This window comes from Cetorhinus maximus, chromosome X (genome assembly GCF_964194155.1).
Source record: "Cetorhinus maximus chromosome X, sCetMax3.hap1.1, whole genome shotgun sequence".
NCBI lineage: Eukaryota > Metazoa > Chordata > Chondrichthyes > Lamniformes > Cetorhinidae > Cetorhinus > Cetorhinus maximus.
In genome coordinates this window covers 3,213,847-3,237,188 of record NC_135917.1, presented here as the reverse complement: position 1 = coordinate 3,237,188, position 23,342 = coordinate 3,213,847, and the positions used below count along the sequence as shown (strand labels likewise).

At 46.1% G+C, this 23,342-nt stretch overlaps 1 non-coding gene and 1 pseudogene across 1 annotated transcript; both read right to left on the bottom strand.

The window, feature by feature from the left end:
- Positions 1 to 8,718: 8,718 nt before the first annotated feature.
- Positions 8,719 to 8,827, bottom strand: LOC144672790 (5S ribosomal RNA; annotated as a pseudogene).
- Positions 8,828 to 9,323: 496 nt separating this feature from the next.
- Positions 9,324 to 9,442, bottom strand: LOC144672783 (5S ribosomal RNA). The gene has a single exon (XR_013574171.1). It is a non-coding gene; the product is annotated as a 5S ribosomal RNA (ribosomal RNA).
- Positions 9,443 to 23,342: the final 13,900 nt, after the last annotated feature.

The window sequence follows — 23,342 nt, the reverse complement described above, 5'->3', positions numbered from 1 at the left end:
ATAACCCCTGTCTATCCAATGTCTATCCAATCTCTCCTCATAACTAAAACTCTCCAGCCCAGGCAACATCCTGGTAAATCTCCCCTGCACTCTCTCTAGTGCAATCACATAACTTCCTATAATGTGGGTCCCAGAACTGCACACAATACTCTAGCTGTGGCCTAACTAGCGTTCTATACAGTTCCAGCATAACCTCTCTGCTCTTATATTCTGTGCCTCGGCTAATAAAGGCAAGTATCCCATATGCCTTCTTAACCACGGTATCTACCTGTCCCGCTACCTTAAGGGACCGGTGGACATGCACACCAAGGTCCCTCTGATTCTCGGTACTTCCCAGGGTCCTACCATTGCCATTCCTTGTTTGTCCTGCCCAAGTGCATCACCTCACACTTATCCCGATTAAATTCCATTTGCCACTGACCAGCCTGTCCATATCCTCCTGTAATCTAAGGCTATCCTCCTCACTATTTACCACCCCACCAATTTTTGTATCATCCACGAACTTACTGATCAACCCTCCTACATTCAAGTCTAAATCGTTTATATATATCACAAACAGCAAGGGACCCAACACCGATCCCTGTGGAACCCCACTGGACACAGGCAAGCAGTCACAAAAAACACCCCTCGACCATCACCCTCTGCTTCCTGCCACTCAGCCAATTCTGGATCCAATTTGCCAAATTACCTTGGATCCCATGGGCTCTTACCTTCATTATCAGTCTCCCATGCGGGACCTTATCAAAGGCCTTGCTGAAGTCCAAGTAGACTATGTCAAATGCATTGCCCTCACCTACACACCTGGTCACCTGTTCGAAAAATTCAATCAAATTGGTCAGACATGACCTCCCCTTAACAAAAGCATGCTGACTGTCCTTGATTAATCCCTGCCTCTCCAAGTGTAGATTAATTCTGTCCCTCAGAATTGCTTCCAACAGTTTCCCCACCACTGAAGTTAGACTGATTGGCTGGAATTCCCTGGTTTATCCCTTCCTCCCTTCTTGAATAATGGTACCACATTGGCTGTCCTCCAGTCCTCTGGCACCTCTCCTGTGGCCAGAGAGGTATTGAAAATTATTGCCAGTGCCCCTGCTATCTCCTCCCTTGCCTTACTCAACAGCCTGGGATACATTTCATCCAGGTCTGGAGATTTATCTACTTTTAAGCCTGCCAGGCCACTTAGAATCTCCTCCCTTTCTATGCTAATTTCTTTAATTATATCACAGTCCTTCTGCCTGATTTCCATACCCACGTCGTCCCTCTCACTTGTGAACACCGACACAAAGTATTCACTTAGAATCCTACCTACGTCTTCTGGCTCCACACACAAATTACCACTATGGTCCTTAATGGGCTCTACTCTTTCCCTAGTTATCCTCTTACTCTTAATCTCTTGTAAAATAACTTTGGATTTTCCTTTATTTTACCTGCCAATGTTTTTTCATTCCCCTTTTTGCTCTCCTAATTTCCTTTTTAAGTGCCCCCTTACACAGACTATACTCTTCTAGGGCTTCTGCTGTTTTGAGCCCTCGGTATCTGCCATAAGCCTCCCTTTTTCTCTTTATCCAAATCTGTATATCCCTGGACATCCAGGGTTCCCTGGATTTGTTGGTCCCACCCTTTATCTTTACTGAAATATGTTGACCCTGTACTCTCCTTATTTCCTTCTTGAATGAGTCCCACTGCTCTGATGAAGATTTACCTAAAAGTAGCTGCTTCCACTGCACTCTGGCCAAATCATATCTGATCTTATTAAAATCGGCCTTCCCCCAATTTAGAACTCTGATTTCTGGTCCATCCTTGTCCTTTTCCATAACAACCTTGAATCTAATGGAGTTATGATCACTATCTGCAAAATGTTCCCCCACTGATACCTCTACCACTTGCCCGGCTACATTCCCTAAAATGAAGTCCAGGACCGTCCCTTCTCCTGTAGGACCTTCTACCTACTGGCTCTCCTGGATGCATTTTAAGAATTCTGCTCCCTCTAAACCTATCACACTATGCCTATCCCAGTTAATGTTGGAGAAGTTGAAATCCCCCACTATTACTACCCTATTATTTTTACACTTCTCTGAAATTTGCCTACATATCTGCGCTTCTGTTTCTCTCTGGCTGTTTGGGGGCCTATAGTACACTCTCAGCAATGTGATTGCTCTTTTTTTGTTTTTAAGCTCTACCCATATGGCTTCATTTGAGGAGCCTTCTAAGATATCATACCTCCTTACTGCTGTAATTGATTCCTTGATCGATATTGCGATACCCCCTCCTCTTTTACCTCCTTCCCGGTCTTGCCTGAAGACCCTATATCCTGGAATATTGAGCTGCCAATCCTGCCCCTCTCTCAACCATGTCTCTGTGACAGCAATGACATCATACTTCCATGTGTTAATTTGTGCTCTCAACTCATCTGCCTTATTCATCAGACTCGTTGCATTAAAATAAATACCATCCAACCTTGCCAAGCTCCCTTGTGCCTTAACTGGCCTACAATTTCTATGCCTTCCAGACTCACTTACTCTCTCTTCTAATTTTGGCTGTGCATCTCCCCCTGCTGAACCTCCTCTCAGGATCCCATCCTCCTGCCAAGTTAGTTTAAACCCTCCCCAACAGCACTAGCAAACCTCCCCGCAAGGATGTTGGTCCCATTCCGGTTCAGGTGCAACCCGTCTGCCTTGTTTCGGTCCCACCACCCCCAGAAATGGTCCCAATGTCCCAGAAATCTAAAGCCCTCTCTCCTGCACCATCTCTCTAGCCACACATTCATCTGGACTAACCTCCTATTTTATACTCACTGGCACGTGGCACTGGAAGTAATCCAGAGATTACTACCTTTGAGGTCCTGTTTTTTAATCTGCTGCCTAGCTCCCTAAATTCTGCTTGCAGGACCTCATCCCTCTTTCTACCTATGTCATTGGTACCAATATGTACCATGATCTCTGTCTGTTTACCCTCCCCCTTTAGAATGCCCTGCAACTGTTCAGTGATATCCTTGACCCTGGCACCAGGGAGGTAACACATCATCCTGGAGTCACGTCTACGGCTGCAGAAATGCCTATCTGTTCCCCTTACTATCGAGTCTCCTACCACTATTGCTCTTCCCCTCTTTTTCCTCCCCCCTTGTGCAGCTGAGCCACTCACAGTGCCATGAGAATGGCTGCACTCCCCAGAGGAACCATCACTCTCACTGTTTTCCAACACAGAGAAACGGTTCTCAAGCAAGATGCACCCTGGGGATTTCCTGACTACCTGCCTGACACCTTTCTTCTGACTGATGGTCACCCATTCCCTCTCTGTCTGCACTTCCGTAAGCTGTGGGGTGACCACGTCTAAAAACGTGCCATCCACGAAACTCTCAGCCTCGCGGATGCACCTCAGTGCCTCCAGCTGCCTCTCAAGCTCCAAAACTCGGAGCTCAAGTAGCTGCAGCTGGTGGCACTTCCTGCATACGTGGTCGGTCAGAGTGCAAGGAGCGTCTAGGACTTCCCACATGTTGCAGGCGGTACATAACACGGGACTGAGCTGCCCTGCCATGCCTCTAGTTTAAAAAAAAACCCTTACTTTAAGTTAAATACGGTAAAGAAATGTTAAATTATTTACGTACTTTAAATAAAAACTAGAACTCTTACCTTTCCTTAGCTTAATTTATTTTAAACTGGAGAGAAAACTGGAGAAAAACACTTACCCACTACTCACCAATCAGCTCTCACCTTTGTGCTGACGTCACTTTTTGAAGCTTCCCCGCACTCGCACCGTCTTGTGATGTCACTCTTGTTTTTTTTTGAAAAATATACTTTATTCGTAAAATATCTGAAAGAACATTACAAAACATTTCTAAATCGCCATCACAAAAAGTGCAATCAGATTCAACTTTTACACATGGACCACGAGGTGCTTCAATACAATCAATGAATATTACAATCATTTCAATATGGTCATTACAGACAGCCAGACAGTGCAATGGGATTGGAGTTATCAACATACATCGTGTTGCACTCTGAGGTGCTTCAATACAATTATAATACAAAGATTGTATGGAGTGAACACTAATTGTGAGTCGTACAGCCAGAGGGGTCTATGCAATTCCCAGCCCCTCGGTGCCCTATGGCAGAAAGGTCTTAGACAGTGACCTTTCCACATTGCGCCTTTGTGGCAGCTGCCCCAAGCTTTAGTGCGTCCCTCAGCATGTAGTCCTGGACCTTGGAATGTGCCAGTCTGCAATACTCGGTTGGAGTCTTTGCACTGGAAGACCAACAAGTTTCGGGGAGACCAAAGACCGTCTTTCACCGAGTTGATGATCCTCCAGCTGCAGTTGACGTTTGTCTCGGTGTGTCCCCCTGGGAACAGCCTGTAGAGCACAGAGTCCTGTGTCACAGCACTGCTCGGGATGAACCTCGAAAGAAACCACTGCATTTCTCTCCAGACCTTCTTTGCAAAGGCACATTCCACAAGGAGGTGAACAATGGTCTCTTCACCACAGCCACCTCAAGGGCAACATGCAGAGGGTTTGAGACTCCTGGCATGTAGGAAGGATCTGACAGGGAGGGCCTTTCTCACCACCAGCCAAGCTACATCTTGGTGCTTGTTGGAAAGTTCTAGCGATGAGGCATTCTGCCAAATGACTTTGACAGTCTGCTTGGGCAACCGTCCCACAGGGTCCACCCTCCTTTTCCGTCTTGTTACTTTCAACAAGAACTAACTGCAGGACACTCTTCCCAGATTGCTTCACTGTGATGCTGACTGCAGGACGCTCTTCCCTTTGATCGTCATGGTGGTGCATGCTGGCCCACAGGTGATGACGACATTTTCCTCTGTTCTTGATTAGTGTCTCCCAGGTGTGAAAATTGATGTTTAGGGTCTTCACGTCACGTTTGCAAGCATCCTTGAAGCAGAGCTTTGGGCATCCCACTAGTCTTCTAGCTCCAGCTACCTCGCCATACAGAAAATGTTATAGGATATAACCAATAAGCAGTAAGCAAGGAAGTAACATTCACACACCCTGCGTTTCATTTTACCAATAAATGCGCAATAAAGTTAAAGATTACATGCACACACCATACGAATACGAGTATTGAGACAACATGCCCAATGACAGTGCCTATTACTCAAATGTTATTTACTAATCAGAAATGCAATTTGCCACTTCTGGATTCCTAACACATGTGGTTATAAGTAGCTAGTGCATTGGATAACAAACACTGGACAGGATGATCAGTTTTTAAGAGTTGTTTCAGACAATATATCGGTACGGTTATAAAAACAAAAAACTACTGCGGATGCTGGAAATCCAAAACAAAAATAGAATTACCTGGATAAACTCAGCAGGTCTGGCAGTATCGGTGGAGAAGAAAAGAGTTGACGTTTCGAGTCCTCATGACCCTTCAACAGAACTGTTGAAGGGTCATGTGGACTCGAAACGTCGACTCTTCTCCACCGATGCTGCCAGACCTGCTGAGTTTTTCCAGGTAATTCTGTTTTTATATCGGTACTGTTGTTGGACAACAGATATAATGCTCTAAGTGAGGTGGCGTTCTGTAGACAGACAACTGCAGGGAAACATGTGTAAAGACATTTATTTGCCACAAGTTGACTGGCTGGCAGGTGATTCGTTCAGCTAGGTGATGCACCCATATCCTGTAATCCAGTACCAGTGCAGCCAAGCAGATCACCGAGGGACCTAAAAGTTCCCATGACATTATTTTGAAGAGCAGGGGAGTTATCCTCAGTGTCCTGGCCAATATTTGTCCTTTAATCAACATCACAAAAACAGATTATATGGTCATTATTGCATTGCCATTTGTGGATCCTTCTTATACGCAAATTGGCTGCTGCTTTTCTTATATTAAAACAGTCATTACACTTCAAAAGTACTTAATTGGTTGTAAAGAACTTTGGGACATCATGTGGTCATGCAAGGCACTATAGAAACGCACGTTTTTCTTTTTGGCGAAGACCAGCAAGCAAGGTCACCAATCCAGCATGGGAGGCGGTGGTCAGCACCAATGCCCTGCAAATGAGGACAGCAGCCCAGTGCCGAAAGAGAATGAATGATGTCCTCTGTTGCACCAATGTAAGTCACTCTACTCATCACTCTCAATTCACACATACTCAAACCCATCACACATCCACAGGGCCCTCACTCACTGCCAGTTCAAGGAACCTCACCATTCACTCTCTCACACATACTTTCATTTGCCCTGTGGATCGTGTCCTCATCCCATCCATGGCACCATTCACCACCTACACATGCCAGGCATCCTTATCATCTGGCCTGGCAGGCATCCTGCTTACACTCTCTCCATGTGCATTCATGCAGGACAAGCTGGAACACAACAAAAGGGAGAGGTCGCAGACTGATGGAGGAATGCCTGAAATCAAGATCTTCACGGACTTTGAAAACAGAGTCACCCAGCTGACTGGTGACGATCTGGACTGTTCCTGTGTTGATGGTGAGGTTGGCAGTGCTCAACCAGGTGAGGATCCAGAAGTGCAACATCCATCAGACCACCGTGCTGTGAGTGAGTTCCCCTGTTCCACAGTCCCCTGCCATGCACTAATTAGCTCTCCTTGCTTTTGCAGGCACGTGGGAAGCAGCCAAGAGGGTCCACGACCCAGGTCCTCAACTCAAGCCCCCAAAGAAACCTCAGAGGAAGAATCTGATGACACCCTCATTCAAGATCCACCACAGCACTCACCCACACCCTGCACCAGTGCAGACACACACACCTCGGTGGGACCTACCTTTAGAGTAGCGTCGGGATCACAATCTAGTAAGCACATCGCACTGTCTGATCCGCAGCAGGCAGTGGCAGAGACTTCCCAGATTTCTGGCATTCGGAGGACTGCTGGAGACCATAAATTTGCTGAGTCCGAGTCAGATGAGGAGCCTCTGGACTTGGTCATGTCTCAGTTGCTGGAGCTGCAAAGGCAAGCTCAGAAACATCAGGAAGGGGTGTCCACAGGACTCCTCAGATTGCAAGGCACGATGGAGGAGTCCGTCCGCCTTCAGTCTGAGGCAATAGCGCCAGCATGCCAATGCACCGAGGTCAACACTGGTAGGATGGTGGCCCCCATGGAGACCTTGGTCCAGGTCATTGGTCTTGCACTGCTGCGTGGGCTGAACTCCATCGCTGACGCCATAGTTGGCCTCCAACAGTGTGTACGTGAGAGGGGTGCAGGGCAATTTGATCTCAGTCCAGCTTCCCCTTCTCCTCAAGAAGTCAGTCTGGGGCCCTCAGGCACCCATAGGGAGGAGGATCAGCAGGTGCACCCCATGGGACCACCCACCCAGGTGACTTCGGGGGTGTCCGGCCCATCCGAATCCCCTCTTCCTTTGACCTCAGCAGCTCCAACTCCACAGACCGAGGAGGGTGCCACTGCCACACAGCAGGACCCTGAAAGCAGGCCGGGGCCCTCCAGGTCTTGGCCCTCCACAGGACGCCCGGCTAGGTCATCACAGACAGTACGTAGCAGTCAGCAGGCTGCCTCCACCACCGCTGTGGATGTTGGAGGAGCATCAAGACGTAGTGGCAGGTTTAGGAAAGTTAAGAAGCTGTAACTCTTTTTGAGTCAACCAATTAAACTAAATCAACAAAATAAGGGATAAAGCAAACACTGCCCCTAAGTCAGGTCAGCTGTAAAACCAAGGACAAAGTTTAAAGGAAACTTACAAACATTAAACCAAAATGTGGTTAAAGGGGTCGATAAAACACCCCAGTCCCCGCGGTAAAACAAAAACAGAATTACCTGGAAAACTCAGCAGGTCTGGCAGCACCGGTGGAGAAGAAATCAGTTAACGTTTCGAGTCTTCATGACCCTTCGGCAGAATTGAAGCATAGTTAGGAGAAAGGTGAAATATAAGCTGGTTTAAGGTGGGGGGGGCGGGGGGAGAGAGAAGTTGAGGGTGTGGTGATTGTGGAGATAAGCAAGCAGTGATAGGAGCAGATAATCAAAAGATGTCACAGACAAAAGGATCAAAGAGGTGTTGAAGGTGGTGATATTGTCTAAGAAAAGTGCTAATTAAGAATGGAAGACAGGACACTCAAGGTACAGCTCTAGTGGGGGTGGGGTGGAAAGACTAACAAAGTTTTAGTTTTAGATTTAAAAATAATGGAAATAGGTGGGAAAAGAAGAATCTATATAAATTATTGAAAAAAAAGGGAGGGGGGAGAAACGGGGTGGGGATGGGGGGAGGGGGAGTTTAAGATCTAAAGTTGTTGAATTCAATATTCAGTCCGGAAGGCTGTAAAGTGCCTAGTCGGAAGATGAGGTGCTGTTCCTCCAGTTTGCGTTGGGCTTCACTGGAACAATGCAGCAAGCCAAGGACAGACATGTGGGCAAGAGAGCAGGGTGGAGTGTTAAAATGGCAAGCAACAGGGAGGTTTGGGTCCCCGCAGTGCCCACCGAGCACGGAAGGCCTCGAGGGTGCCGGCAGACACCGCATGCTGCCTCTCCAGGGACACCCGGCCGCGAACGTAGCCGCGGAAGAGGGACAAACAATCGGGCGGGACTCCCCCCTCGATCGCCCGCTGCCTGGACCTGTTAATGGCCAACTTGACCAGGCCCAGGAGCAGGTTCACGAGGAGGTCCTCCTCCTTCCGGCCCCCCTCCGCACCGGGTGTCCGTAGATCAGGAGCGTGGGACTGAAGTGCAAACAAAACATCAGTAAAAGGTTTTTCAAGTAACTGAAAAGGGAGTGCAGCCTACAACACCCTATAAAGCCTACTGCACCTGGTATTCCCAGGCGGTCTCCCATTCAAGTACTAACCAGGCCTGAGTCTGCTTAGCTGACGAGATCGGGCGTTTTCAAACTAGTATGGCCGCAGGCAAGTTAAGAAGCTGTAACTCTTTTGAGTCAACCAATTAAACTAAATCAACAAAATAAGGGATAAAGCAAACACTGCCCCTAAGTCAGGTCAGCTATAAAACCAAGGACAAAGTTTAAAGGAAACTTACAAACATTAAACCAAAATGTGGTTAAAGGGGTCGATAAAACACCCCAGTCCCCGCGGTGCCCACCAGGTACGGAAGGCCTCGAGGGTGCCGGCAGACACCGCGTGCTCCCTCTCCAGGGACACCCGGCCGCGAACGTAGCCGTGGAAGAGGGACAAACAATCGGGCGGGACGACCCCCTCGATCGCCCGCTGCCTGGACCTGTTAATGGCCAACTTGGCCAGGCCCAGGAGCAGGTTCACGAGGAGGTCCTCCTCCTTCCGGCCCTCCTCCGCACCGGGTGTCCGTAGATCAGGAGCATGGAACTGAAGTGCAAACAAAACATCAGCAAAAGGGTTTTTAAATAACTGAAAAGGGAGTGCACCCTACCAAGCCTACTGCACCTGGTATTCCCAGGCGGTCTCCCATCCAAGTACTAACCAGGCCTGAGTCTGCTTAGCTTCCGAGATCAGATGAGAACGGGCGTTTTCAAACTAGTATGGCCGCAGGCAAGTTAAGAAGCTGTGGTTGCACAGCCTGGGCATGGGTGTTAATCACTTGTACATAATGTTCACTATTGTAAATAAACTCCCAAGAATATCTCCTTGCCTATGGCTCCTTGTTCTGATGAGCAGTGTTCATGTCACTCAGGTGTGAAACCTTAGTCCCTGCACAAGATAAAGGCAGGTGTCTCAGTCCATGGCCTCTTCCCTGTGTTTGTGCAACCTTCCCAGCACACTGATGATGCGCCTTCACTGTCACTGGTCATATCAGTCATGCCTGCACTTCAATGGAACATATCATTGCTGTCAGAATGTCCTGGGCCAGTGACACAGAGCTCTGTCATTCTCTCTGTGAGCTCCCAGCACCTTTGTGGTGCAGTTGGCCCCTCATCTCATCAGCATCTGTGTCCAGTGACAGTGTGGTCCTGAAGGGTTCAGCTCATGAAGGATGTCATGGGATCAGGAGAAGTTAAAGTTTCCCCGTTGCATCTCCATGATATGACCTGTTCACAGAGTGCAAGCGAGGTGCCATCAGCCAGACAGGAGTCACACATTCACATTAGCTATGTGAGGACCTATGGAGTGTCCCTACTGCATGTCATCATCATCCTCCTGGAATGTAGGGACTATGGGCATCCGCTGCATCTCCATGACAGGAGCCTTATCACAGAGGGTATGTGTGCTGCCATCAGCCAAACAGGAGCCAAATGTTCACAGATGCAATGTAAGGATCTATGGTGTCTCTTTACTGCATGTCATCATCATCCTCCACAAATCTAGCAGTTTTGAAGACCTCCTGAGCACGCCTGCCTCATCTGGCCAGTGCAATGGCCTCATCACCGTCATCCTCGCCTTCGAGGACCTTCTCACCCTAATCCCTGTCGGCGTCCTCCTCACCAAAGGAGACCTCCAGCTTCTCCATCTGCTCCTCAGCCAGCTACTCTCCCCGTTGCTACGCCAGGTTGTAAAGGGTGCAGCAGGCGACGACGATACCTGACACCCTCTGCGGACTGTATTGCAGGGCTCCACCAGACCAGTCCAGGCACCGGAACCTCATTTTCAGCATCCTGATGGTTTGCTCCACCAAGGTGCGAGTTACAGGTGGAGGCTCATTGTACCCTCCACCAGCGCAGAGACACACACCTCGGTGGGACCTAGCTTTAGAGTAGCTTCATTGTAACTTCTCTCTGCTGCACTCTGAGGCTGCCACACGGGCATCATCAGCTATGTCCTCTGCCGGTAGCCCTTCTCCCTGAAGAGCCAACCCTGCAGCCTCTGTGGACCCTGGAAGATGGCAGGGATCTGAGACTTGTTGAGAATGTAGGAGTAGTGGACACTCCTTGGGAACCATGCGCAGACCTGCAGCATGTGTTTGTGATGGTCGCACACCAGCTGAACATTCAGCGAGCGGAAGCCCTTGCAGTTGACATAGTTGACCGCTTGTTGCCATGGAGATCTAAGCACCACGTGAGTGCAGTCGATGGCACCTGTGGGAAACCCGAGATCTGGGCAAATCCCAGCGCTCTTGCCTCCTGGCTTTCCTGATCTCAGGCAAAATGCACAGTGGTTTGCCTTTGCAAATATGGTGTCTGTGACCTCCTGGATGCATTTGCGTGTGGAGGCTTGTGATATCCCACAGAGATCACCTGTGGAGTCCTAAAAAGAGCCACTGGTGTAAAAATTGAGTGCCGCAGTCACTTTTACAGCCACTGGCAGTGGATGTCCCCATGGCGCCAAGTCCTACAGTAGGTGGCTGCTGTGACCGACCAGTTCCCTGGATGTGTGCTGTCTTTGGCAACACTGGTTCTCAGTCATCTGCAAGAATGACAAACGCTGTCTATAGACCCTGGGTCTAGCTGGTGTCAAGAAAACAAGAAATTGTAATATTTTTCTTCTGGTAATAACCCTCATATATTTTCTTATGTACTGGAAGTCAGGCTGTAGTTGGATTAAGAGCTAGAGTGATGGCAAGGGTCTAAAGTTAACAGTAAGAAGTGGTTTTGATATGTTAATGAGCCAAGAGGAACTTCAATCAGAGTTTTACACAAAACAATGACAGGAATAGTTTTGAATTGAGTTGTTTTAGTTCAAAGTGGGTATATACAGGTTGTAAAAAGGTGTAAGGAGAGGGTGCAGAGGAGATTTACCAGGATGCTGCCTGAGCTGGAGGGTCTGAGCTATGAAGAAAGATTGGATAGGCTGGGGTTGTTTTCCTTGGAGCAGCGAAGGTTAGGAGGGGACCTGATAGAGGTGTATAAGATTGAGGAGCATAGTTAGGGTGGATAGGAAGGTACTTTTTCCATTAGTAGAGGGGTCAATAACCAGGGGGCATAGATTTAAGGTAAGAGGTAGAAGGCTAAGAGGGGAGTTGAGGAGAAATCTTTTCACCCAGAGGGTGGTGGGAGTCTGGAACTCACTGCCTGAAGGAGTGGTTGAGCCAGAAACACTCGTAACATTTAAGAAGTATTTAGATATTCACTTGCGTTGCCATACAGAAACACTCGTAACATTTAAGAAGTATTTAGATATTCACTTGCGTTGCCGTAGCCTCCAGGGCTATGGACCAAGCACTGGAAAATGGGATTAGTGTAGTCAGATCTTTGCTGACCGGCACGGACACAATGGGCAAAATGGCCTCCTTCTGTGCTGTAAACGTCTATGAGTCTATAAGGTAAAGATAGGGTAAGTTTGTTTTTACAAGTCTAAGAGCTAAAGTAAAGAACAATTTAATCAGTTCTGGGAAGAAAGCATTTCTGAAGAGACTGGTTGAAACAATAGAGAGATCAAAGGAGAGGAACACATTTAAGGAAATACTGAAGCCTATATGAAGGGGTAGCTGCTTAGATCTCCCAGAAGACAGCAGGATAGCTGGTCAGAACTTCCAGAAGACAGTGTGAACAAGGCCAGACTGAAAGAAACAGTTTCTGTCTGCCCCAGAGGACACCCCAAGGAAAAAGCACTGTGTGGTAAAAATTACTGGACTTCTATAGGTTCTAAAATCTATAGGGATAGTTGCTGAACAGAAATGAGGAAAGTTAGCTCTGAGGGTAGTTAAGTTAAGATTCGTGGAACTGTTTTAAAGTTCTGTTTACTGTGTGAAACCATTCTTGTGTTTAAGTGTAATTATGTTTTATTTGTTTTTCTTTATTCTTTGAATAAATGTTACTTTACTATAAAATCATCACAAGCAGTCGGGGAAATCATTTCCTGATTTCAGAATTGCTCCTCACACTATACAAATTTCAAAAACCGTCTTGGCAGCTGTTTCAAGTTTCCCTCTGGAATTTGAGCAGCTCGGCATTTACCATCTGCTGTGCCATAACACTAGGCACCGACCAGCAATGGCTCGCCATGGCTCTTCGGCGCCGTATGCAAGAGCCCCAGTCACCCCTTCTCCTTGAGGGTGCTGCTCCTCCCTCTGTCCATTGGTCCCTTCTCCTTTGTCTCTGCTCCCTGTAAGCCATGAGGCATACAGCTAGGTCACCAGGCTCCATGCTTCTGATGTACTCCTCCCGCAGGATGAGAGAGAGAGATGTGTGGGTTAGCATATGTGTACTAAGAACCTCTCTTGGTTAAGTCTGAAGGCCTCTTAATGCATCCCAGAGAGTGCTGGCCACCACTTGGATGGCCAGTGTGAGCAGTGCGCTGCATGGCTGCCCATAACCCAACCCAACTCCGCCCCACTCCACCTGACCGATTGGCGGCAGCTTTGCCCATTGGACTGCCTGTTGATGACTCCTTCCATTAATTTACTGTTGATTTAGAGTAGACTGATGGGGTGGTAATTGGCCGGGTTGGATTTGTCCTGTTTTTTGTGTACAGGACATACCTGGGCAATTTTCCACATAGCTGGGTAGATGCCAATGTTGTAGCTGTACCGGAACAACTTGGTTAGGGGTGCGGCAAGTTCTGGAGCACAAGTCTTCAGTACTATTGCCGGAATATTGTCAAGGCCCATAGCCTTTGCAGTATACAGTGCCTTCAGCTGTTTCTTGATATCACGTGGAGTGAATCGAATTGGCTGAAGACTGGCATCTGTGCTGCTGGGGACCTCCGGAGGAGGCTTAGATGGATCATCCACTCGACACTTCTGGCTGAAGATTGTAGAAAACGCTTCAGCCTTACCTTTTGCACTGATGTGCTGGGCTCCCCCATCATTGAGGATGGGGATATTTGTGGAGCCATCTCCTCCAGTGAGTTGTTTAATTGTCCACCACAATTCATGACTGGATGTGGTAGGACTGCAGAGCTTAGATCTGATCCGTTGGTTGTGAGATCGCTTAGCTCTGTCTATCACTTGCTGCTTATGCTGTTTGGCAGGCAAGTAGTCCTGTGTTACAGCTTCACCAGGCTGACACCTCATTTTTAGGTATGCCCTCCTTCACTCTTCATTGATCCCCTGGCTTGGTGGTAATGGTAGAGTAAAGGATATGCCTGGCCCTGAGGTTATAGATTGTGTTTGAGTACAATTCTGCTGCTGCTGATGGCCCACAGCGCCTCATGGATGCCCAGTCTTGAGTTGCTATATCTGTTTGAAATCTATCCCATTTAGCACAGTGGTAGTGCCACACAACACGATGGAGGGTCTCCTCAATGTGAAGGCGTGATTTTGTCTCCACAACGACTGTGGTCACTCCTACTGATACTGTCATGGACAGATGCATCTGTGGCAGGCAGGTTGGTGAGGATGAGGTCAAGTATCTTTTTCCCTCTTGTTGGTTCCCTCACCAGCTGCTGCAGACCCAGCCTAGCAGTGATGTCCTTGAGGACTCGGCCAGCTCGGTCAGTAGTGGTGCTACCGAGCCACTCTTGGTGGATGGACGTTGAAGTCCTCCACCCAGAGTACATTCTGCACCTTTGCCACCCTCAGTGCCTCCTCCAAGTGGTGTTCAACATGGAGCAGCACTGATTCATCAGCTGAGGGAGGGCGGTACGTGGTAATCAGCAGGAGGTTTCCTTGCCCATGTTTGACCTGATGCCATGAGACTTCATGGGGTCCAGAGTCAATGTTGAGGACTCCCAGGGCAATTCCCTCCCGACTGTATACCACTATGCAGCCACCTCTGCTGAGCCTGTCCTGCTGGTGGGACATACCCAGGGATGGTGATGGTGTCGGGACATGATCTGTAAGGTATGATTCCGTGAGGATGACTAGGTCAGACTGTTGTTTGACTAGTCTGTGAGACAGCTCTCCCAATTTTGGCACTAGTCCCCAGCTGTTAGTAAGGACACTTTGTAGGTTTGACAGGGGGCTGCGTTTGCCATCACCATTTCCGGTGCCTAGGTCGATGCCGGGTGGCCCATCTGGTTTCATTCCTTTTTTGAGGTTTTATAGCGGTTTGATACAACTGAGTAACTTGCTAGGATATTTCAAAGGGCATTTAAGAGCCAACCATATTGCTGTGGGTCTAGAGTCACGTGAAGGCCAGACCAGGTAAGGACAGCAGATTTCCTTTCCTAAAGGACATTAGTGAACCAGATGGGTTTTTACAACAATCGACAATGGTTTCATGGTCATTTAATTCCAGATTTCTATTCAATTACTACAGATACTATCCCATCTGCCATGATGGGATTTGAACCTGGGTCCCCAGAGATTACCCTGGGTCTCTGGATTACTAGTCTAGCAACAGTACCTGACGATAATCACAGTCTTTATATTTGTCTAAGAAATGTATAAAATTAAATTCATTCTTTTTATAAAATTAACTTCGTTTTTTTTTAGAAAAAGGAAGGAACTCAAATTAAGATGAAAAAAGGCACACTCACTTTCTTTCTTTTCCCTCTTTACCGGAAATCGCTTTGGAAATCTGTCCTCAAACTTCAATGAAGTACATACTGCTGGAGGTTGAAGATACTATTCAAGTAATTAGACTGGTTAAACGCTACTGATGCATGCTGGGCAATTGTCCACTAGGTGCTCAGATTGCAGAACCAGCCTTCAGTACACAGAGTCAAAGTCGAAGTCCAGGCATTTCAGAGACCCTGAGGCTTTCAAATAAAAACTTTAATGAAGTTATTAAAAGCACGGGACAATTTAATTGTTAAATGTAATCATGTTACTATGAAATAACATGATTACATTTCTTCAGAGCTCTGAAGAAGAATCACACGGACTCAAAACATTAACTCTGTTTCTCACTCCACAGATGCTGCCACATCTGCTGTGTTTTTTCCAGCATTTTCTGTTTTTATTTCAGATTTCCAGCATCTGCAGTATTTTATTTTTATGATTACATTTCTTGATGTTTATATTTTGTTTAATAGCACATTTTGGACATGGAAATTTCAGTTACCAAACAAAAGTGGCAAACAATTTTGTACTGAAAAAGCATTTTGATAGAATCAATTGGTTCACTTTTTTTCCCCTTATGAGGAGGTTTGTCTCACTGATCCCTGGTATAATTGTGGCAAGTAGAGTTGCTTGCGCATTTTCCTGGATTTTCCATGTCGGGGAGGTGATGGGGATGAAGATTTGATCTGCCCTAATGTAGATGATGGTATTAAAAATATATGAAAATGATAGGAATTTCTTTTCTCATATTTCTCATCATTTTGCATAAGAGCATTGCCGATGTGTTACTGTCTTCTAAAGTTGCTATGGCATGTGGAGAAGAGACGGATGAAAATTCAGCCCTCTGGCCTTGTGATTTCAGAATTTGTTTTACAAAACCTTTCCTCCCTCTGCTGTGCCTGAGTTCACTGGCCAAGCGATGCAATTAAGGCTTGTCACAGCAATTTTCCTCCCTCCGAAGCAGAAAAAGAATGCCTGGAATGATTTAATAAGAACATAAGAAATAGGAGCAGGAGTAAGCCATTCGGCCCATCAAGCCTGCCCCATCATTCAATAAGATCATGGCTGATCTTCCCCAGGTCTCAACTCCTCTTTCGTGCCAGCTCCTCATAGCCCTCAACTCCCCGATATTTCAAAAATCCATCTACCTCCTCTTTAAATACTTTCAGTGATCTAACCTCCACAGCTCTCTGGGATAGAGAATTCCAGACATTCACTACCCTCTGAGAGAAGAAATTCCTTCGCATCTCAGTTTTAAATGAGTGTCCCCTTATTCTGTAACTATGTGCATTAGTTCAAGATTCCCCCATTAGTGGAGACATCTTGTCAAGCCAAGCCCCCTCAGAATCTTGTACGTTTCGATAAGATCACCCCTCATTCTTCTAAACTCTAATGAATAAAGGCCTAATCTGTTTAGCTGTTCTTGATAAGTCAACCCCTTCATCTCAGGAATCTGCTTAGTGAATTTCTTTTGAGCTGCCTCCAATGTCTGTATATCCTTTCTTAAATATGGGGACCAAAACTGTACACTGTACTCCAGGTGCGGCCTCACCAACACCCTGTACAGTCGTAACAAGACTTCCCTATTTTTAAACTCCAACCCCCTAACAATACAGGCCAAAATTCCATTTGCCTTCTTAATTACTTGCTACACCTGCATGCTAACTTTTTGTGTTTCATGCACAAGAACACCCAGATCCCTCTGTGCTGCACTTTTTTGGAGTCTCCCTCCATTTAAATAACAGTCTGCCTTTTGATTCTTCCTACCAAAGTACATGACGTCTCACTTTCCTACATTAAACTCCACCTGCCAAGTTTTTGCCCATTCACTCAACCTATCTGTATCCCGTTGCAGATTCCTTATGTCCTCATCACAACATGCCCTCCCAGCTATTTTTGCATCATCAGCAAATTTGGAAACATTACACCCTGCCCCCTCCTCCAAGTCATTAATATAGATAGTAAATAATTGAGGCCCTAGGACTGATCCTTGTGGCACTCCACTAGTTATGTCTTTCCAACCTGAAAAAGATCCATTAACCCCAACTCTCTGTCATCTGTATGTTAACCAATCCTCAATCCATGCTAATACATTACCCCCAATACTGTGGGCTCCTATCTTGGACAATAACCTTTTATGTGGCACCTTATTGAATGCCTTCTGGAAATCCAAATACACAACTTCTACCAATTCCCCTTTATCAACTCTGCTTGTTATATCCTCAAAGAACTCTAGCAAACTTTTCAAACATGATTTCCCTTTCACAAAACCATGTTGACTCTTTGATTGTGTTAAGCTTTTCTAACTGTCCTGCTATTTCTTCCTTAATAATGGACTCTAGCATTTCCCCAACAACAGATGTTAGGCTGACTAGCCTATAGTTTCCTGCTTTTTGTCCCCCTCCCTTCTTGAACAGGGGTGTCACATTCGCGGTTTTCCAATCTGCTGGGACCTTCCCGGAATCTAGTGAGTCCTGGAATATTTCGACCAATTTCTTCACTATTGATTTGATTGGGTCAGATTTTTTTCCCCCTTTCTAAAGTTGTTTATTGCTCAGTTCTTCCCATGCGCCTGTCACCCTTGTTGTTGTCAGTGGTAGAGGTCGCAGGTTTGGAAGGTGTTGTTGAAGTTGGTGCAGTGCATCTTGTAGATGGTACTATATAGTGGAGTATCAGTCTTGGTTCTTGTGCTGACCCAGAGGCAAGATTGGGACCAGCTGATCCATGGCTCACATTTTTAAGGACTGGATTTAAATGAAGACATTTGATAACCTTGTTAAATGCAGTAAACATTGAAAATGGTGAATCAAATCTTGAATTTTTAATAGAAATAACCGTAGTGATAGTAGACACCACGGTGCTGTCAAAATGTTAGGAATGACCTTTATGGCAGCAACAGTAACACAGATTGCAGCTAGGTGTGGTTCACCCTCCCTTAAATTGGACTACCAAAAGTTCCATTTTAAAATAAAATTCAGTGTTTCCATTTTTATGTTTAATGCAGTGTCGTGAAGATATTAATGTGTATAATGTTATTGGAATTTTTTTAATATTAGACTTGTAGTGAGGTGTGTGTCTATGTGTGTCTTAGTTGGATTAAAGCCAGCTAGTCTGGGTGCTTTGATGTGTAGTAGTTTTGAGATGTAAACAGTAAGGTAGAGGGTACATTTGCATTTTGTTGAATAAATCATTCAAACACTAGAGGTGAATTCTTGCACCTAGTTAGGAGACACTAAGCAATACGTTTATATTACTAATAAAATTGCTACTATGAAAGGGGTGTTATTGTTAGAAGAGGTGGAGTTCAATGGGCCTGGTGATACAATGAGAATTTACATTCAAAAGGAAGGCTGAGTATATACAGAAGAGTTTTGTGTGTGGAAGTCAGAGGCATGTAAGATCTAGGCCTGTAAGCCTCCCACTCTGTCTGTGAAGGAACAAGTTGAAATGAACCTCATTTTGAATTCGTAAAATAATATGTGCTTTGCCTGGTGTCTGTTTAAGTCTATGGGTTATTGTTGCCTTGGGGAAGATTACCTGGGAGTTCTTAATTTGGGGATTTGTATAATAGTTATTATGGTAGTAATTTGTAGACATGTGTATGTGTTTAAATTTGTGGTTAACTTAATAAATGTTTAATTTAATTTATATAAAAACCTCTTGAGGATTGGCGGTTTTTATGCCTGAATTCAGGGGCGCATCTCAAACATACCAATTGAAAATAAAGGTTATGACAGTTGTTTAAAGTTTCCCTCTGGGATTTTAAATAACTCAGCCTTTACTAACTGCTGTGTCATAACACGCAGTGTGTCATGAAAAGCCGATTACAGCCATGAATTACTTACGGGCATATTGAACTTTTTAAGGAGATGTGTGCGTTTTTAAAGAAATGCAAGCAAGGACACTGAGTAAAAGATGGCTGATAATGTAAAGTGACCACTTTCTGGAAAATTCCTATGTAGATTATACTGACAGAGCTGCCCTGAGAGAACATGGAATGTCACACCTGAAAAGGTGTCATGGCCTTCTTCCAACAGAGGCACTTGAAAGGGAGATAGGAAAGATGCAAAAGACTGAACTTTAATCTCCTGTGGTTGCAGAGACAAAAGACTGATTACCACATCTCAGCACTCATCTAAAATCCATCTCCTGTTGATTCATATCTCAGAATGTGTAAAATGGTCAGAGATCAAAGAAAACAGACCCTGGGCGCAAGACATTTTTTTATGAGGAATACACAGGAATCTTACAGGAATACACAGGGAAAAATGGGTTAAAAAGCTAGCGGCAGAGCAGTGCTAGTGTGCTGTGAGCGTGACAAGAAGACCAACCAGTCACCCCTGCAGTTGCAGGTGAAGTCTCTCTCTCTCTCTCTCTGTTGCTGGGGGGCAAGTCTCAGCAAAGCCACAATTAAAAAGGAAATAGGACAGCTCCTTCAGCCACCCTGCAGAACCAAGTCTCCAAACCAACTGCTAAACTGCCAAAGTGAGCTCTACTGGAATCACCCAACTTTATGGCTGCACCTCACAGACAAGCCAAAGACTGATTCATATATCTTTATTTATTTTTATTTGAACTCCTAACTTCTCTTTTTTAAACTGTAGTATGTGTGTTGCATTTTTATTATTTTTCTTGGGTTTTAGTCTAATAAACTTACTCTTTTTTTGATTCAAGAAAGCCTGATTAAATTGGCTCCTTCTAAAAGTAAATACATTCGGACTGTGGAAAAGGTATCTGGGTGGGAGGCGGGGGGAAAGGATTCCTTTTAAATTAACCTTGTTGTGACCAACCGAGGAAGTTGAATAAAGAAGGGGAGCCAGCTCATTCCTCCTCACCCGGAACATAACAAAATTGGGGTCCCGTTCCGGAAGTTTACAAATTGGGGGACTTAGCTTCGGGACTGGTCGTAACAAATTTGGGGCTAGGCGTTGGGATAGTTCCCACAGATGAAATGAAAGTATTAGAATGGGGTAAGTAAATTGTTCCTTTGAAACCAATTTAAAAAAACACACAAAAAGGTTTTCTTGAGTCTGCCCTACTAAAGTGTAAAAATGTCCACATTTGATGCCAGTGTTTTTACAGACGGAAGGGACGTTACTTATGGAAACATAACAGTTCTGTCCCTTGAAGAGTTAAAAGAGCTAGTGAGGCACTTAGGATTAGAATTTTGCCCAAAAGCCAGAAAACCTGAAATTTTAACATGGGTGGCCAAAGGTCTACAGGTGGAAATTGAGGACGATGAAATGGATAGAGTAGCAGGAGAGAGATTAAAATTGGAGCAGCGGAAATTAGAATTTCAGGAAAGAGAAAAGGAAAGGGAAAGAGAAAGAGGAAAGGGAAAAAGGGAAAGAGGAAATACAGGAAAGGGCACGGAGCGAAAGAGAGAATTTCAGGACAGAGATAGGCAAAGGGAGCTTAAACTAAAACAGTTGGAGCTGAGGAGCAGGAATCCTACTGTGTCCCTTGAAGACACCATTAGCTCAGACTTAAGGGCTGAGACACTCCGGTTTGCTCATTTAATCCCTAAATTTGATGAAGCAGAGGTGGAAGACTTCTTTATCTCTTTCGAGCGGTTAGCACAGCAGTTAAAATGGCCAGTCCAAAATTGGTCCCTACTACTGCAAAGTAAGCTTTCAGGAAAAGCTCACAAGGTTTACTCCTTCTTGCCTGAGGAAAGTACCACTGACTATGAAGCAGCAAAAAGGCCAATTTTAAGTGCATACCAGTTAGTGCCAGAGACGTACCGTCGGAAATTCTGTACCCTTAGGAAATGGCCTGACCAGACGTACCTGGATTTTGAAAGACTTAAGCAACTTGCTTTTGGCCAGTGGGTGCAGGCACTTAAAACAGAAGCCACTTACAAAAACCTCTGAAATAATTCTCCTTGAGGGGTTTAAAAACTCCATACCCTTCCCAATAAGAACACACATAGAGGCACATAGGCTAACAGGGGCCAGGCAGGCAGCCATGCTGGCTGATGATTATGAGCTGATCCACAAACCCTTGTCCCAGAAGAGACCTTCCCCTAGTCACCCCCTGCCAACTGGAAAGGATAGAGGTGGAGAGAGTGATAGAAAACTGAGCACCCATGGGAGAGAAAGAAATGCTGGGAGCCCTCCTCAGGACAGAAAGGGTGGTGCTGAGATGAAAAGTGAGACCAAGAAACCTGTGTGTTTTCACTGCTGAAAGGTAGGGCACCTCTGGGCCAACTGCTGGAGGTTACAGGAAAAAAACAGTGAGATTTATCAGGGCAGAGAATGGCAGTCAATCAGAGAGCATAGCAGACCAGGCTATGGCTCTGACTGCGGCTGTGAATCCCTGTAGGGGCACTCCTGAGTGTGGATGAGGTTAAACAAATCCCTGAGAGTTACAAAGATTTTGAATCCGAAGGAAGGGTGGCCACATTTCCCCAGGGTGAGGCGAGCAAGCCTATAGTGATACTGAGGGATACAGGGGCCAGCCAAACTGTACTGCTGAGAATAGGCATGACCTTTCCACCAGAGGGTGCACTAAATGCCAAGGTGTTGGTAAAGGGGATTGAAGGAGGGCACATGCCCATCCCCTTATACTGGGTGCATCTGGAGTGTGACCTTGTGTCAAGACCAGTGACCATGGGAGTCGTCCCCAGTTTGCCTGTGGACCAGGTCGACCTTGGCAATGACCTTGTGGGATCAAAGGTAATAGTATCCTCAGTGGCCTCAGAGAAGCCAACTGAGGTCAGGGAAACAGAACAGCTGCAGGAGAAAGTGCCTGGCATTTTCCCTGACTGTGTGGTAACATGGTCTATGGCCAGACAAGCTCTGTTGGTGGAGGCTGAAGTGGCACTGCAGACAGAAGACCCTACAGTCTAGTTATCTAAAACCTTTATTGGGAGTCTAGAGGACCCTAAGAAGGTAATAAATAGATCTTCCTTGGTAGCGGCCCAGCAAGCCAACCCACTGTTTAAAAAATTAGCTCAGACTGCCCATACTGAAGCTGAGGCAGAAGCAGTACCCTGAATCCTACTACATTAAAAATGAGGTGCAAATGAGAAAATGGAGACCCCCCCTCACAGACCTGCAAACGAGGAGTGGACAGTGGTGACGTCGGGACGCCTGCCCGATGTCACCGCGCGTCATTTTACGCGTCTGCAAGCAGGCTCTGCCGGCACTCGCTGACGGGAAAATTATTCCCTTTAGACTCCTTATTCGCCCACCTAAGTGCAGAACAACAAGCCAACTTTACAACGCTGCTCACTGCATTTAAAAGCTTATGCAGAGACAAGCCAGGCTGCACCACACTAGCTCTGTATGATGTGGATGTGGGAGAAGTCCCTCCCATAAGGCAACATCCTTATCATCTAGGCCCAGAGAAGCTGGCTCAGGTTCGGGAGGAGATTAAATACATGCTGTAGCACCGATTAATAGAGCCTAACAGCAGTAGCTGGAGTTCCCCAGTTGTGCTCGTGCTCAAGCCAGACAGCTCCATAAGGTTCTGCATGGACTACTGAAAAGTTAATGCAGTGACCAGAGTGGACTCCTACCCGATACCCTGCCTGGAAGACTGCACAGATAGGGGGGGTAAAGCAGCCTACATTTCAAAGATAGATTTACTCAAGGGATACTGACAAGTTCCCTTGACTGCCCATACAAAGGACATCTCTGCCTTCAGAACTCCGGATGGGTTATACCAGTGTCGAGGCTTGCCATTTGGACTCAAAAATGTCCCAGCCACTTTTCAAAGGCTGATAAACCAGGTAGTGGCGGCTTATCCAATTGCGTAGTGTACCTAGAGGACCTCTGAGTGTACAGTGACACCTGGGAAACTCACTTGGAGCAACTGGAAGCCCTCTTCCAGAAAGTACAGTCAGCTGACCAATCTGGTCAATCTCGCAAAGAGCAAGTTCGCTGAGGCTCAGGTGACCTATCTAGGACACATAATGCTCAGAGTTGCAAATGTACAAGCAGTAGCACAGCTCCCCATTCCCACAACGAAACGGGAAATCATGAGGTTCTTGGGGATGTGTGGGTTCTACCGCAAGTTCATCCCAAACTTCAGTACAGTAGGCGCTCTGCTGACAGACCTACTACAGAAAAAAGGAAAGGTAGTATGGACTGAGAAATGCCAGACAGCTT